General features: G+C 42.1%; 2 long non-coding RNA genes across 3 annotated transcripts in view; both read right to left on the bottom strand.

Annotated features, from left to right (window-relative positions):
- The window catches only part of LOC308475985, an 828,107-nt gene that overhangs the window by 706,038 nt on the left and 108,724 nt on the right, over positions 1-13,345 (bottom strand). The window lies entirely within an intron of this gene.
- Positions 1-13,345, bottom strand: part of LOC308475909 — a 30,355-nt gene that overhangs the window by 4,860 nt on the left and 12,150 nt on the right. The window contains exon 3 of one of the 2 annotated variants that reach the window (XR_013985519.1): positions 12,079-12,131. This is a non-coding gene — a long non-coding RNA (uncharacterized lncRNA). Of the gene's footprint in view, positions 1-11,601; positions 12,132-13,345 lie in introns of those variants that run through there. The other variant, XR_013985520.1, reaches the window with a different exon arrangement.

The following is a 13,345-nucleotide window of genomic DNA, read 5'->3' as shown; positions in this document are numbered from 1 at the left end:
GAGAAGAGAAGACTCCCTGGAAAAGACCCTGATGTTGGGAAAGATGGAGGGCACAAGGAGAAGGGGACGACAGAGGACGAGATGGTTGGATGGTGTTCTCGAGGCTACAAACATGAGTCTGACCAAACTGCGGGAGGCAGTGGAAGACAGGAGTGTCTGGCGTGCTCTGGTCCATGGGGTCATGAAGAGTCGGACACGACTAAACAACAACAACAACAACGACATCCCTATTTTCATTGGAGAAATGTTGGAGAGTATGTGTTTGCAGAAGATCTCAGGGTTTGCCCCTGTGAAGTCTAGTTAAAAAGCAATGGTGATTGTGGTTCTCCAGATGCTGTTGGACTCTAGTTCTCATCATCATTGATCCTTGGTCATGCTGGATGGAGTTGAATCCTATTGAAGGGCCACAAGTTCTCCATCCCTTAGTTAAAAAAATAATTTAAAGAAACCAGGCAGCATGCACAGATGAGGGAGAAAATTGCTTGCTTGCATTCAAGGGCAGACCTACTTAATTAGCACTTCCTATAACATTATACAGACTGAAACACAGCTATCTCTTGAAATTCACATTTCTCTTAATTTTGAAATGCAGTTCTTCAGCCAAGTAATGCATATAGTTGGGTACAGAAATGCATATATCAGGTTAAAGTGAAATAGCATACATTGCAAAAATGAGCATATTTCATTTAAAAAAATGGGTGCAGGGGGAATTGCATATTGGGGGTGTAAATTGAAATTAAAAAGCTGATAAATTTTCATGAGGACTTACTTAAAAAAACTGAGGTGGAAATGTAAAGAACTGAACTTAAGAACAGTGAAAAAAATGAGAAACTGAGGGAAACAAAAATTGACAAATATGGACATTCCTAAGAGCAGATGGTATGAGAGACCCAGTGTGAATACCTTGGAGAGCAGCTAGGAGTCTGAGCAGATAATATTGATATAGGTGAGCCTGGTTTAAGGTAGTTCCCTGTGTCTCTAGAACATTCTTTACCTTGTTCTACTCCCCACTATGACAAAACACTTACACATTGACACAAGTAGCAAACCAAAACAGCTGCCAGGTCGATTAGGGGAGCATTGCGGGGGGGGAAAGCCTCATGATGGCCCATCATTCTGCTGAGAGTCGGAGCAATTTAAAAGTTAATTAGGCTACTTAATTAAGTGCTCACATCACAGAGGAGATAAAGCAAATTAGCTGAACACTAGTAACAAAGGGAGATAGGTGCCTGAAGCTGAGTGAATGGCTACTCAGACAGACAGGTTAATAACGGAGAGGAGAGGAGTCAAACAGGTCTTTCTTCCTTCCGTTTTTAAAGTGAGCCTTAATTCTGTTGGACATGAATTAAAAAGCCCTTTTTTTAAAAAAAAGGTCATACAAAAAGGTTATCAAAATGAAACAGGAAGAAGCAAATAGTGTCCCATTGAAGCAATTAATAGGGTTTGCAGGTAACCATCTTCCAACAAACAGCTACACACTTTCCCTTTTGTTCTCCTTGTAGCAAATGCTTTGATACATTTCTGAGATCATGCACTGATAATTTCTTATCAGAGGACAAAATATCATCCTGCAATAGGAAACAATTATTATTACAGTCACAGCTCCAGTAAAAACAACCTAAAAGACAAAAATTACACAATATCTAACATGCATGGAGTTAAAATATATGGTACTTATATGTTAGGAACAGAAATGATTAAATTGATAAAAATCCCTTTAGAGCTCTTTGCAGCAGAAAAGAGAGCTCTACCAACTGTTTCTGTTGTGAATTTGCTTGTTTCAACCAATAAGTAGGCCAAATATGTACCATCAGTCAATGGACACTTAAACTCAAGAGATGGCAATCAGGTGTTGTTGCTTTTTTTTTTAAAAAAAATCCTTTAATTACCATCACTTCCTCAAAAGACTAATGGAAACTGTATTTTGATGAGGGTTCTGAACACTCCCTCTTATGGTTCCCCAGCTTCCCTCCAAAGAATACACTTCCCTGGGGGAAGGGAATTACAATGAAATAAATTTAAGTTGCAGATCTAAGATGCAGATATAAGCTTTCCATAATGTAAGTGTTGCAAGTCTGCAGTTAAGCGATCCCACAAAGAATTCTGGTTTGCATGGGGTGCAGAGCAGTAGAAGACAGCAGCACCAATCCAGTCTATTGGAATGTGTCAAGTTATATTTTCTTCCGCTGTCCAAAAATTATCCCCTAGTTTTAAGTAATGCTTACCACCCCTCTCACTGTGGGCAATAGCACTTGTAATCTTGTAAACATCTCACAACCAAGTCATTAACAGGCCCACAGGCCCAGCATGTGATACAGTCTTGGCAATCCATATTCAATAAGAAGCACTCTAATTAAAACAGAAAAGCTGTCTTTTGGAATCACACAGCCGTTTTAAGATATCAAAATGTCTAAAGGCCCATGGTGGCAGGGGAGAAAGGGAGGGGGGAGAAGAGAGTTTTCCTGAAGAGAAAATTTAGCACTAAGAGCATGCATAATATTGCGAAGTCTCAACAGTTGCGAAAGTAAGTGAATTTGCTTGCCACCAAGAGCCGGTTATATCTCAATGAAATGTAGCTGTTGCCCAAAGGTTGAATTGGCTCATTGCCTTCTGTCAAGAAGAACATAAAATAAATCCTAAAAACAGTTCTGATGAAGTTATAGAAGTGCATGGGTTTGAAAACACTGTGGCTTAATGCCATTTAAATAGCACTGCCCGTATCCATATTTGCAGCTTTACTGTCCTTATGGCTACTCCGAGATGAATTTGACACAACACATTTCTCTTGCTTTGTCCCAGTGGGCTGGTTCACTTTTGCACGTTCATGATTTGATAGCTGCACTCTCAGAGTAGCATGTGAATGATGTTGGTTGTGACTGGTGTAAAGAAGATTTCGCTGGATCCCTAGATCCAAACATGGGACAGAATACTCTCTGGTATGAGAGAGTCCCAGCAGAGGTTTCAAAACACAAAGCATGCAGCAAAGTAAAGTGTGGGAATAGAAGCTCTTAGACCTTTTTAATTATCCCATGTTAAGTTGCTTACAGTGCTTCCCCTTTCAATTCCCTTAGCATAGAATAGACTACACAGTTTTGTAAGGTAAAATGGTTTTTACTTACAAACTTTCCAAAGGTCAGATTCATGTGTTTTTCCATACAGCAGCAAGAAAACACAGAGAGAAATCTTGGGTTACAAAATATGGGGAATGGTTTCTGAACACGTGGTCTAAGCATGGAGTGATCAAGCTTACATGTCCTATCTGGTTGGGTTTCACATGGTGGAAGAGGACAAACAGCAGACAAAGAACTTTCCTAACTGTTTGTCACTGGAGGTGAGGGGCTGTGACCTAGCTAAGTCCTGGGAAACTGTTTACTCTACTTGCTCAATGGTCTTAACCCCTTCACACATTAACTAAAGTTAATAATGCTACAGTACAGGCATCCCCAACCTTCGGTCCTCCAGATGTTTTGGACTACAATTCCCATCATCCCTGACCACTGGTCCTGTTAGCTAGGGATCATGGGAGTTGTAGGCCAAAACATCTGGAGGGCCGCAGGTTGGGGAAGCCTGCTCTAGTATGAGGCTGTAATTTATCCCACAAATGAGTCACCAGGGAGAGCTTCCATACCTTCATGGATATTTCACACATTTTTAGGCACATTACAATTTATTTATTTGATGTAAAAAGCGAATGCTAAAAACTGCTGGGGTGTGCACGAGTTCAGATTTTTTTACAGAGAGAAACATATGTACACACAGCAGAAGGCCGTATCTTTGGCTACCTGCACCATACACTTAAATCACTATTATACCACTTTAATACCACTTTCACAGTCATGGCTTCCCCCAGAGAATCCTGGGAGATGTAGTTTGGTAAAGCGTGTTCTCCTTCATGGAGAGCATGTGTTGCGGTGGGGGGCTAGCAAGACACCCCGCTGTTGCTGGGCGAGAAAGAGTTTGGCCGCCATTAGCAGAGGGCTGTGCTGTTGCTGGGGAGAATTATATGTTGGCATTTTTTGACTGAGATCCCTAGTCTTTAAATGCCCTGCACACAGCGTTGAGCTTCCTCTTTTCGCTGTGTGCATCAGATCACCCGCCCTCCCTCCTATTTTAGGCTGTTTGCTTGACCTTGCTATGCCTGTCATGGGGTCGTCTGCTTTGGGGGCAGGGGTCCGGTAGGAATTTTGTCCATTTGGCTGATGCCATTTGGTTTTTGCCTACTGCGTAGCAAATCGTCACAACTTGTAAGGTTGCGGTTAGGCATTGGTTTGGGAATTGGTTGGTGGAGGGGTATGGATTTGGCTGTGCCTGCCCCTCCAAAAGTGCTGCTGCTGCAAGGGTTTTCCGTTAAAGGAACCCAGGGGCTCACCATACTTTTGTCCGAACCCTGTCAAGGGGCTAGGGCCACGCAAGAGCCCCTGGGAGAATTTGGGGAGAGGTAAGTCATGGTTCCCAGTCCCGTCTCTCTCCCTGGGTGTCTTACCCTTTTCTGACTTCGCAGGCATGTGAATGTCAGACTGTCACTGTGCGGGGTCAGATAGTCACAACCAATGCCTAAGCAACCACTCACATTGCTTGTAATTTAATAAAGTTGTGGCCAAAATTATGCCAAAAACCTTAAACAAACATAATGTGTCATTATGTGTTTTATTGGGGGCTGTCTTGGGGACCTCAACATGCAAGGGTGCTGATAGTTGTATTCCCCTCACTGAGCTACAATTTAATGTGGTATAACAATCATTTTATCTTCCTCAGGAACTCTGGAATTGTAGCTCTAGGGTGTGAAACTGTGAGTCTAGGAGTAGCTCAGCACCCTTAACAAACAAAAGTTCCCAGGATTCTTTGAAGGATTCCATGTCTGATATGGTACGGCTTTAAATCTGTAGTGCGGATGTGTGTCTCTAGGTCTGCTTGCCCAACCCCCAGCTCAGTGCAGGATCTTCAATGCAACTTTCTGACAGATGGCCCTTCAATGCATCCATCAAAAGATAGTCTACCATCTAGCAAGCCAATCTGCAACAGTTCTTACCATTGGAAAGTTTCTTCTAATGTTTAGCCAAAATCTGCTTCTCAGCTGAAGTCATGTGACCATATCACAGCAGTGCCTGCTGAACCGAAAGAAATAAAGAACATGAAAGTTAATCCACAATTGCAAGTACAATTGGCAGCAAAATTAGCATCTTGGTGCATGTTAGTGGGCTGGCAAACAGTTGCAGCCGGTAGACCACTGGACCTGATTGGGTGATTTAGCCCTAAGTACGTTTAACCAAAGGATGCCACTCTTTAAAGGGTCTGATAGTGATTGCCATCCTGCACAATCTGTTTTAGTACAATAAACACACAATTGTTGACCACTGTGGTGTATGCAGTCCATATAACCTTCATTTCATTCCTAGAAATTATAAGGGGTGTTGTGTCTGTTAGAAATACAATAAGATATTCCATTTTCTCTCTGCACTCTTGGGTTCAAGTTATTGATCTCCAGCTAATATTAATTACACATTTATAACTTGGGGTTTGCTACATTTTTGTAGAAACGTTTCATAAGTAACGGCCGTGCCAAGACTTTATGACATTGTTTTATAGCCGAGATGCGAACATAATCAGCCGTTTTGTGTTGTTTCTTGCTTAAAAGCTGCAGCAAGCATTATAAACCGCCTGCTGAATGCATGTTGTTAGCAATGCCTGTGGAAAATGTTTCTATTCTGTCAGGCATAAGCAGGCTATTAAAAATACAACCTTCCAGAGTGTGCTTTTCTTCTAGAAGAAAAAAGGTGACGGTACTGCGTGCTCTTGTGTACCCCTGGAAAAAAGCACTGCTTCCACAATTATTATTTGATGTCTGTTTTTAACTTTCATCTGTTTTCTATCATACCATTTTATGTTTTATTGCTCTAAACGGCTCTGATATATTTTTTATCACATAGTGACACATAGGGCTACCTCTGATGATGGTTCAGAAACTTCAGCTAGCACAGAATTTGGTGACCAGGGAGCAAGACACTTTGATATTACACTGATCCTGGTCCGACTGCACTGATTACCAATTTGTTTCCAATTCAAAGTGCTGGTTTTGACCTATAAAGCCTTAAACAGCTCAGGACCACAATACCTCAAGGACTCCCTCTTTCCATATGAAGCTACCCAGACCCTGAGATCATCTTCTGAGGCCCTCCTTCCTGTGCCTCCTCCTCAAGAGGTCCGGAGGGTGACAATACCTGAACGAGCCTTCTCTGCAGTGGCTCCCCATCTGTGGAATACTCTCCCCTTGAAAGTTGGCTTGGCGCCTTCATAATACACCTTTAGGCACCAGGCAAAAACGTTCCTTTTTAATCAGGCCTTTGGTTGATCTGATTGATATCCTATGCCCTTTTAAAATGTGGTTTTTTTGGGAGGGCTTTTCCTACTTTAGCCTCCTAAAATCCAATGTTGGCAGTTGACTGGCATCTAATTCACCATGAGATGGTGAAGCAAGAAGACTTAATCAGCAGACTCCCCAAATGAATGCAGGGAGGTGGTTTCAGCACATACATGAATCCAGCTTTAGAGTTGGAAGAGAATGTTTGATCATCTCCTTTAACCCTCTGCCAAAAGGCAGCATTATCTATTCTTGAAGCATACATGCCCATCAAAAGTTACCTTCCCCACCGTAAACCTCCAGACAATGAGATGGCACAACATCTCAAGATATTCCATTCTTCCATTGCTGAATTTGTACTATAAAATGCCAAGAAGCAATGTTAAAGTGTGTGTTTCCTCCCTATAAAATAATCTGAGGTATGTTGTTTTCCTCCCAGTGAGGTCTTGGAGATAAGAAATGCAGTAGCTCTGCCAGTTTCCCATTTTAATGATCCCTCATGTGTGCCACAGCTCAGTCCCCAAGCTGCAGTTCAATAATTTTTGTCATCTAAAACGAACCCAAGTTTCCAGTACAAGGACACAGCTCCGACAACCCAATCTGACTTTCAAAATGACAAAATTGGGTAATTTTCCACATGGCAAAATTTTGCAAATATGCTAGATGAGATCGCCGCCCATAAGTTAAATGGGTATCCCTGTACGGATCACTGCTATTCAAGATGGAGAGCAAGAAAAGCATTGGATGAAGACTTTCACGTCAAAGGAGCGATAATATAGCTCTAGACTTTGCAACAGGAAACATTCTTTCAGAAGGCACTTTGCCACAATTCCAACCTCAAGTTGCAGTGAGAATTCTGACCCAGAGGCAGTGGAGCCAGGCAGATCGGGAGGCCTAATAGCACAAGCCACAGAGGGGCTATTTCTTCATCTTGGTCTCTGCAACAAGCATGAGCTGGCTCAGGCAGAGGTCTCTATGATCCCCAGAGTAAGCACACACATCCTTATCTGGATTCCATTAAGTGACTGGCCCCATCCAAACTAGAAACATTATGCTTCTGACTGAATGCTTACCCATGCAGGCTGCAGGCTGTAGGGCTATCCCATTAAGGCTGTTCAGGAAGACGGTAGAGCCTGGAAGGAACAGCTTTGCTCCAGACCATGTAAGAACAAAGTGTCAAACAGGAGCTGTCCACAGTGCTGTAACTCCAGCCTGACTTGTCTGTGTCCGGGTCCAGATCAGGGTTGGAAGTTGGAGTCCTGATGATAAACTTATGATTAAGTAATCACTCATAGTGAATAAGGACAGACCCTATCCAAACAGGGCTACCTACCTTCCTCTATAGCCACACCTTGCATGATGCCTTCCCTTATACCAATTCTTCCCTTCTTTCCCCTTATGCTGCCATGACACAGATTCACAAAGATTATATCTGAGAAAATAAAAGCTATATTGTAGCAGCTGCCCAGCTAACTCTTCTCTTTCTCTGTTATGTCATTGAAAATACTTCTGCCATGTATCAGCTAACAGAGAAAATGTGCTCAACCGACAAAGTTCTATTTTGCCTCGTGTTTTCATATTCATGTTGCTATTAAAGAAAAAAAAAACTTACCAGAATCACATGTTGGCCCAGTCCAGAGAAAGTCCCATGACATGAAATAACAGAAGCAAACCATGCATTAATGTTACAGATCATGAAGAAGAAGAACCCGGCAAGGTATTTGCAATGCTCCTACCACTAGAGAGCAGATGGGCTTTACCTATTGCATGCACTTTACAAATCAATGCATTTTACACAGTGCTGTGGCTGATGGGAATTTGATGCCATTTTAAAAGTGAGTTATTGAAGAAAAGAGCAGATACTTACCTTCAGCTGTTATATATCTAGTATTTAATCTTTAGTGAACCTCAAGGACCAAAACAACTATAGAATCAATTCATCAGTTCAATTGCAACGGTGGAATCAATCATATCTAAATGGATTCCCAAGTTCAATGTCTACTCAAGTAATTGTTCACAACTCTATTTGGAGTGCTTCATAATCATTAGCTCACCTGTCCATTCTCCGTATTTTTTTTGGTGAAAAAACAGCACTTAAAGCTTTGACATAATTAATTCCAAATTGATTGATTTCTCCTTTTCTCCTGGCTGGCTTAATCAATCTCTTCTTCTGCCCCCAACCAAATGATGTTTATGGCAACTTACTGAAAGATACAGTATATTATCTCAGTATCGCAGGGGAATATGTCAACTCTTCAGCACCATATGACTCTTTCAGCCTCACTAATATTAACGTATTAGGTAGTCAATATCCATTGAAGGATTGCAGTGAACTTGAATTCTGTTCACTGCCATGGAAGTCAGAAGGAGAGCAGGTAACAAACTATTGTATGCTACACTGCCTCTAGCAAACCTTGCAGTAATTGCATTATATACTCTTAAAACTTTCATTCCTCTGTCAGCAGTGGTATAAGGTAAAAAGGTAAAGGACCCCTGGATGGTTAAGTCCAGTCAAAGGCGAATATGTCCTACACAACTTGTAATCTAATGACTTCTAGAGGGCAACAATTCCTATCCCCCTTGACCACCAGCTAGGGTTGATGGTAACTGGAATCCAACAACATTTGGAGGGCCAGAGATTCCTCACACCCATTTTGAACCAAAATATCAGATTTATATAGTCATTTCTTTGAGTTCTGTCACACTAGGATCACATTCCAGCACTGCAACACTTAAAGGTGCCCAGACTGTAGACGTGCAAATGAAGGGGTGTGACTATGCAGATAAGGGGTCACCAGTGGGAGGAGTCTGGCAACAAGACAAAATGCTCATCCATTTTGCCACCCCATTTTCTGATTTTGAGGGAGGTGACATCTCCTCACTGGACAGTATTTAACTAAATAATTGTGCTCACACAATTATTTCCACTTGCACAAGAGGACTTCCCCTGTTCACTCCACAACATGTAACCTGCATCATCCCCCAATTTGCTCCAGAAGGCTGGGTGGGGGAACTACAAAACAGATTGGGGGGGGGGAGAAAGTTTAATAGCACAAAAAGAAATGATTGCACTGACAGAATGTTAACCTCAGCACGACAATGAATCCAACCGATTGCCACCATGGGAGCTCCTCTCTTGGCAACCACTAGACCATCAGAGCCATCAGAGTGACACTATATGCTAAGATGGACTTCTGGTGAAAATATAGTGGAAAATAGTATGGACCACCATTTTTCTTTTTTTTTTCTTTTTTTAAAATAATTTTTATTAAAGTTTTGAACAACAAAGAAAGAAAAGAAAAACATACACAGTACATATAACAAAAGCACAAAAAAGCAAGATTCAACAATAAAAGAACAAAAAACATAACAATTAAAAACAATATCTCTTTTCCATTTCCGTTTTTTAGTTACTTATTTTCTGGACTTCCTCATACCTCCCTCTTTTGTATTCCAATCCAAATTGTTTGTCCAGCAATTTCTTTTCCACTTTTTTAATCCCAATCTTTAGCTTTAATAAGATATTGAAATATATAACTTCAACTTCTTTAAACCCGATCTTTAGTCTTAGTATCATATAACGTTGAAATTTTTCCTCTTAATGTCAAATTTCCATTTCTTTAAACATCTTTAATCCTAATTTTTAGTCTTAATCTATCATTGACTTTAACCTGTACAGCTGGAAACCGCTTATTTTCAGTCCAACATCACTCTAGCATTCTTTAATTTTACAATGTTTCTGAAGATAGTCTTTGAATTTCTTCCAGTCTTCCTCCATCGACTCTTCTCCCTGGTCACGGATTCTACCAGTCATTTCCGCCAATTCCATAGAGTCCATAAGTTTCATCTGCCATTCCTCCAGCGTTCTTGTGTCTTCCAATGCTTTGCGATGAGTATTCTTGCTGCTGTTGTTGCATACATTGGACCACCATTTTTCTTCCTAGAAACCGCCTTAAAGGAAATCCTGCATCATCACAGAGCATCACTTTGGGGGCCTTTGAGAGCAAAATGGTAGCCACCAGCTTTTGACCACAAGAAGAGGATTTTCTCTGAAGCCAGTGAGTTATTGAATACCTGCAAATTTTGCCATGCAGCCCCTGAAAATTGCTAGGGATTTCAGTTTTCTTGTACCCCACACCATACCACCTCAGCCCTGCAGCCCTGAATACATTCAGGTTTTTTTCCAGCTGAAGTGTCAAGTGCTTTAAACACATGAAGTGTAGGAAAGTATTTCGAGAGATAGAAATCAGCACCAGGCAACATGGTCAGTGATGATGGGAGCTGTAGTCCTGAAATAAAAGAATCTAGTAATAGCAACGATAATAGAATCATAGAATTGTAGAGTTGGAAGGGACCCCCTCCCCCCTGCAACACAGGAATATGGAGCTGTCCCTTGTGGGGATTTAAGCTGCAACTCTGGCATTCTCAGCACCACATTCTAACCAGCTGAGCTATCCAAGGCCATGTTGTCATGGACTGGTTGAACACAGAGGAACTGGCTGGGGAACTACCAAGGACAGAAGGCTCAGAACCTGGAGAGTGGTGATGGGTCAATGATGAGTACTCACAGGGAGAAAAGGGGAAAGACTAGGAAGAGGAGGTGTCAGAAGCTGTAGGGGTAACAGGGCTCAGTGAGTGGGGGGAGTTTGTGGAAGAGAGAAGTCAAGAATCAGAAGCTGAAGCTGAAGCTGAAGCAGCTTAATGGGAAGAGGGAGGTCAAGAGGCAGAGATGAGTCAGGCTAGTGAAGAGTCATGAGTATCTTGCCCTCCTGCTGTGACAACCTCCCCTCCCCCATTGACTTCTAGGACCAGGAGAGGTATGAAATGAGAAGAGCAAAGACAGGCTTCATGAAGGTGCAGTCTCTGATTGCTTGCAATAAGCCCTGAAGAGGAGACATAGATGGCTGTGGAGAGTTGGGGACTTTTAGTCCGAGCAACTGATTTCATGAAGTAGGACCTACAGGGCAGGAGCTGCTGTGCTCATTAGGACTCAAACTCAGCCAAATGTGGGAAGATCATGCTTCACTAATAAAGAGTTAACTCCAGATTTGAACTGTGTGATTTACTAACCGGCTTGCTCTGTGACAAATGACCTGAATTACTGCAATTATCTCAGTAAACCTCAACACAGATATATAAATATTATGATCTCCATAGTGCCAAAGGGTTTATCTATATTAAGATAGGGTTTACCTATATTGAGTTCATGGCAGAAGTAAAATTTGAACAAGGGAAAGAGAAGCCATTTAGCAAACAAAGAGACAAGGCTATTTTAAACACCGGGGCCCAGCATGGCAGAAGGTGTAAAGGTGTGATTGTGATTGACAGGAGCAAGGTAGATTTGATAGTGACTGAGCTTGCACAGAGCATAGAGAAGAGGAGGGAGTACGTGGGAAGGGATTCAAGAGAGGTGATATAATCTGTACTAGTGATTGCACTTTAAATAAATAAAGCGTCGCTCCTACTACACACATTTACTCAGAAGTCAATCCCGGTGAGATCAGCTAAATTTATTCCCAGGTAAATCTTTGCTGGATTGCAGCCTTAGTTAACCAGGAGAGAATAAAAATGACATTTCTCAATGATTAGGAGAGTGAAAAACAATTACAAAGCATGTCCATCTCTAGAGCTGTTGAAACAATGGAGACTGTGAAAAGGAAGACTGGTAACAAGGAAAATTTGGGGAAGGGAAGTTGGGAGAGAGAAAAAGAGGTGCTTACGTGAAAGAGGAGAGACTGATGGAGGAAGTGGCCAGGAATTTAAACAGAGAGAGCTACAGAAACAAAATAAGAAACAGATGGAGAGATCAGTATATTTATAAATGATGAGGATGATTTTAAATGAGTTTAGCAAAGGCAGGTCAGGTATTCAAACACCTTTACATACACTATCTAAATATTCCTTGCAAAAGCCCATAAACCCAGATTGCAGATTTTGATTGCGCTCAACTTTTTGATGTGAAAAATTCTGGGACCTGGAGCAGGCAGTGGGAGCTCGGAGCACAAAGGAGGCAGGGCCACAAAAGGAGCTAGGTGTGACGTTAACATATAAGAATGCTGGAAGTGAAATAGTTAAACAGGTTACCCAATCAGACCCCAGGGAGGTGGAGTCAGAGGGACTATAAAACCAGCTCTGGGAGGGGCAAAGGGGGGAGTTCATTGGGAGTTGGGTGGTTGGTTGGAGTGGGAGTGAATTGGGATAGAGTCTGTGGGTAGGTTGAGTTAGTGTAATGAAATAAGCTGAGTCAGGAACAGTTAGGAGCTAGGAAGACAAGTAAATATCTGAGAGGTGGTTTAGTGAGTGAGAGCAGGTAGCAGAAGTTATAGGTCTGGATAGGCACCCCATGATTGTAATGGACCGATCCCGTTTATGAAACCACATGCTTGTTAAACCGCAATAAATAAACAGAAGTTTATGATCCAATTTAACTGTGACTGGATTCAGTATTGTACCAGGTAGGGCCTGGGTGGTGGCAGCGAGAAATAAAGTGGTGGCACAGGGATGGTGAAACGTTCGGGGACCCTGTGTGATCACTATACCAGGTACAAAACCGGTCCTCACAACTGACATTGCTATGTTGCTCTGCCCTCACCAGCTGTGCTCCTCCCTTTGACTCAGAAGAGCCTGCGTAGGGCAGCTCTGGAAAAACCACTCCCTGAGCGCTGTGTGATCTCCTGTGCAGAAACATGCAAAACATGGCGGTGTGGGACCGACTTAACAACCTGGCACACATGCTTGGATGCACACTTGAAGCACGTATGCAAACATAGCAGGATGCTGCTCATATTTACTCAGACATTCTGGCAATCAATTCACTGCTGTCTTTTAGCTGCAAAAATCTGGCATCACGCCTAGAGGTTAAAAAGAGAGTTTGCTGGTTTCTTTTCATATCGGTTGGTAATTCTGTGTATTCTCTTCTGTATGCCCTCATTGTGTTCTGGACTTTGTTTTATGGCACATCTTCCTCTCTTTTTTGTTCAGCCCGTC

This window comes from Podarcis pityusensis (genome assembly GCF_964106645.2).
Source record: "Podarcis pityusensis genome assembly, chromosome: 4".
Lineage (NCBI taxonomy): Eukaryota > Metazoa > Chordata > Lepidosauria > Squamata > Lacertidae > Podarcis > Podarcis pityusensis.
The sequence above is the reverse complement of the archived record's forward strand: the minus strand, read 5'-3'. Positions and strand labels throughout refer to the sequence as shown.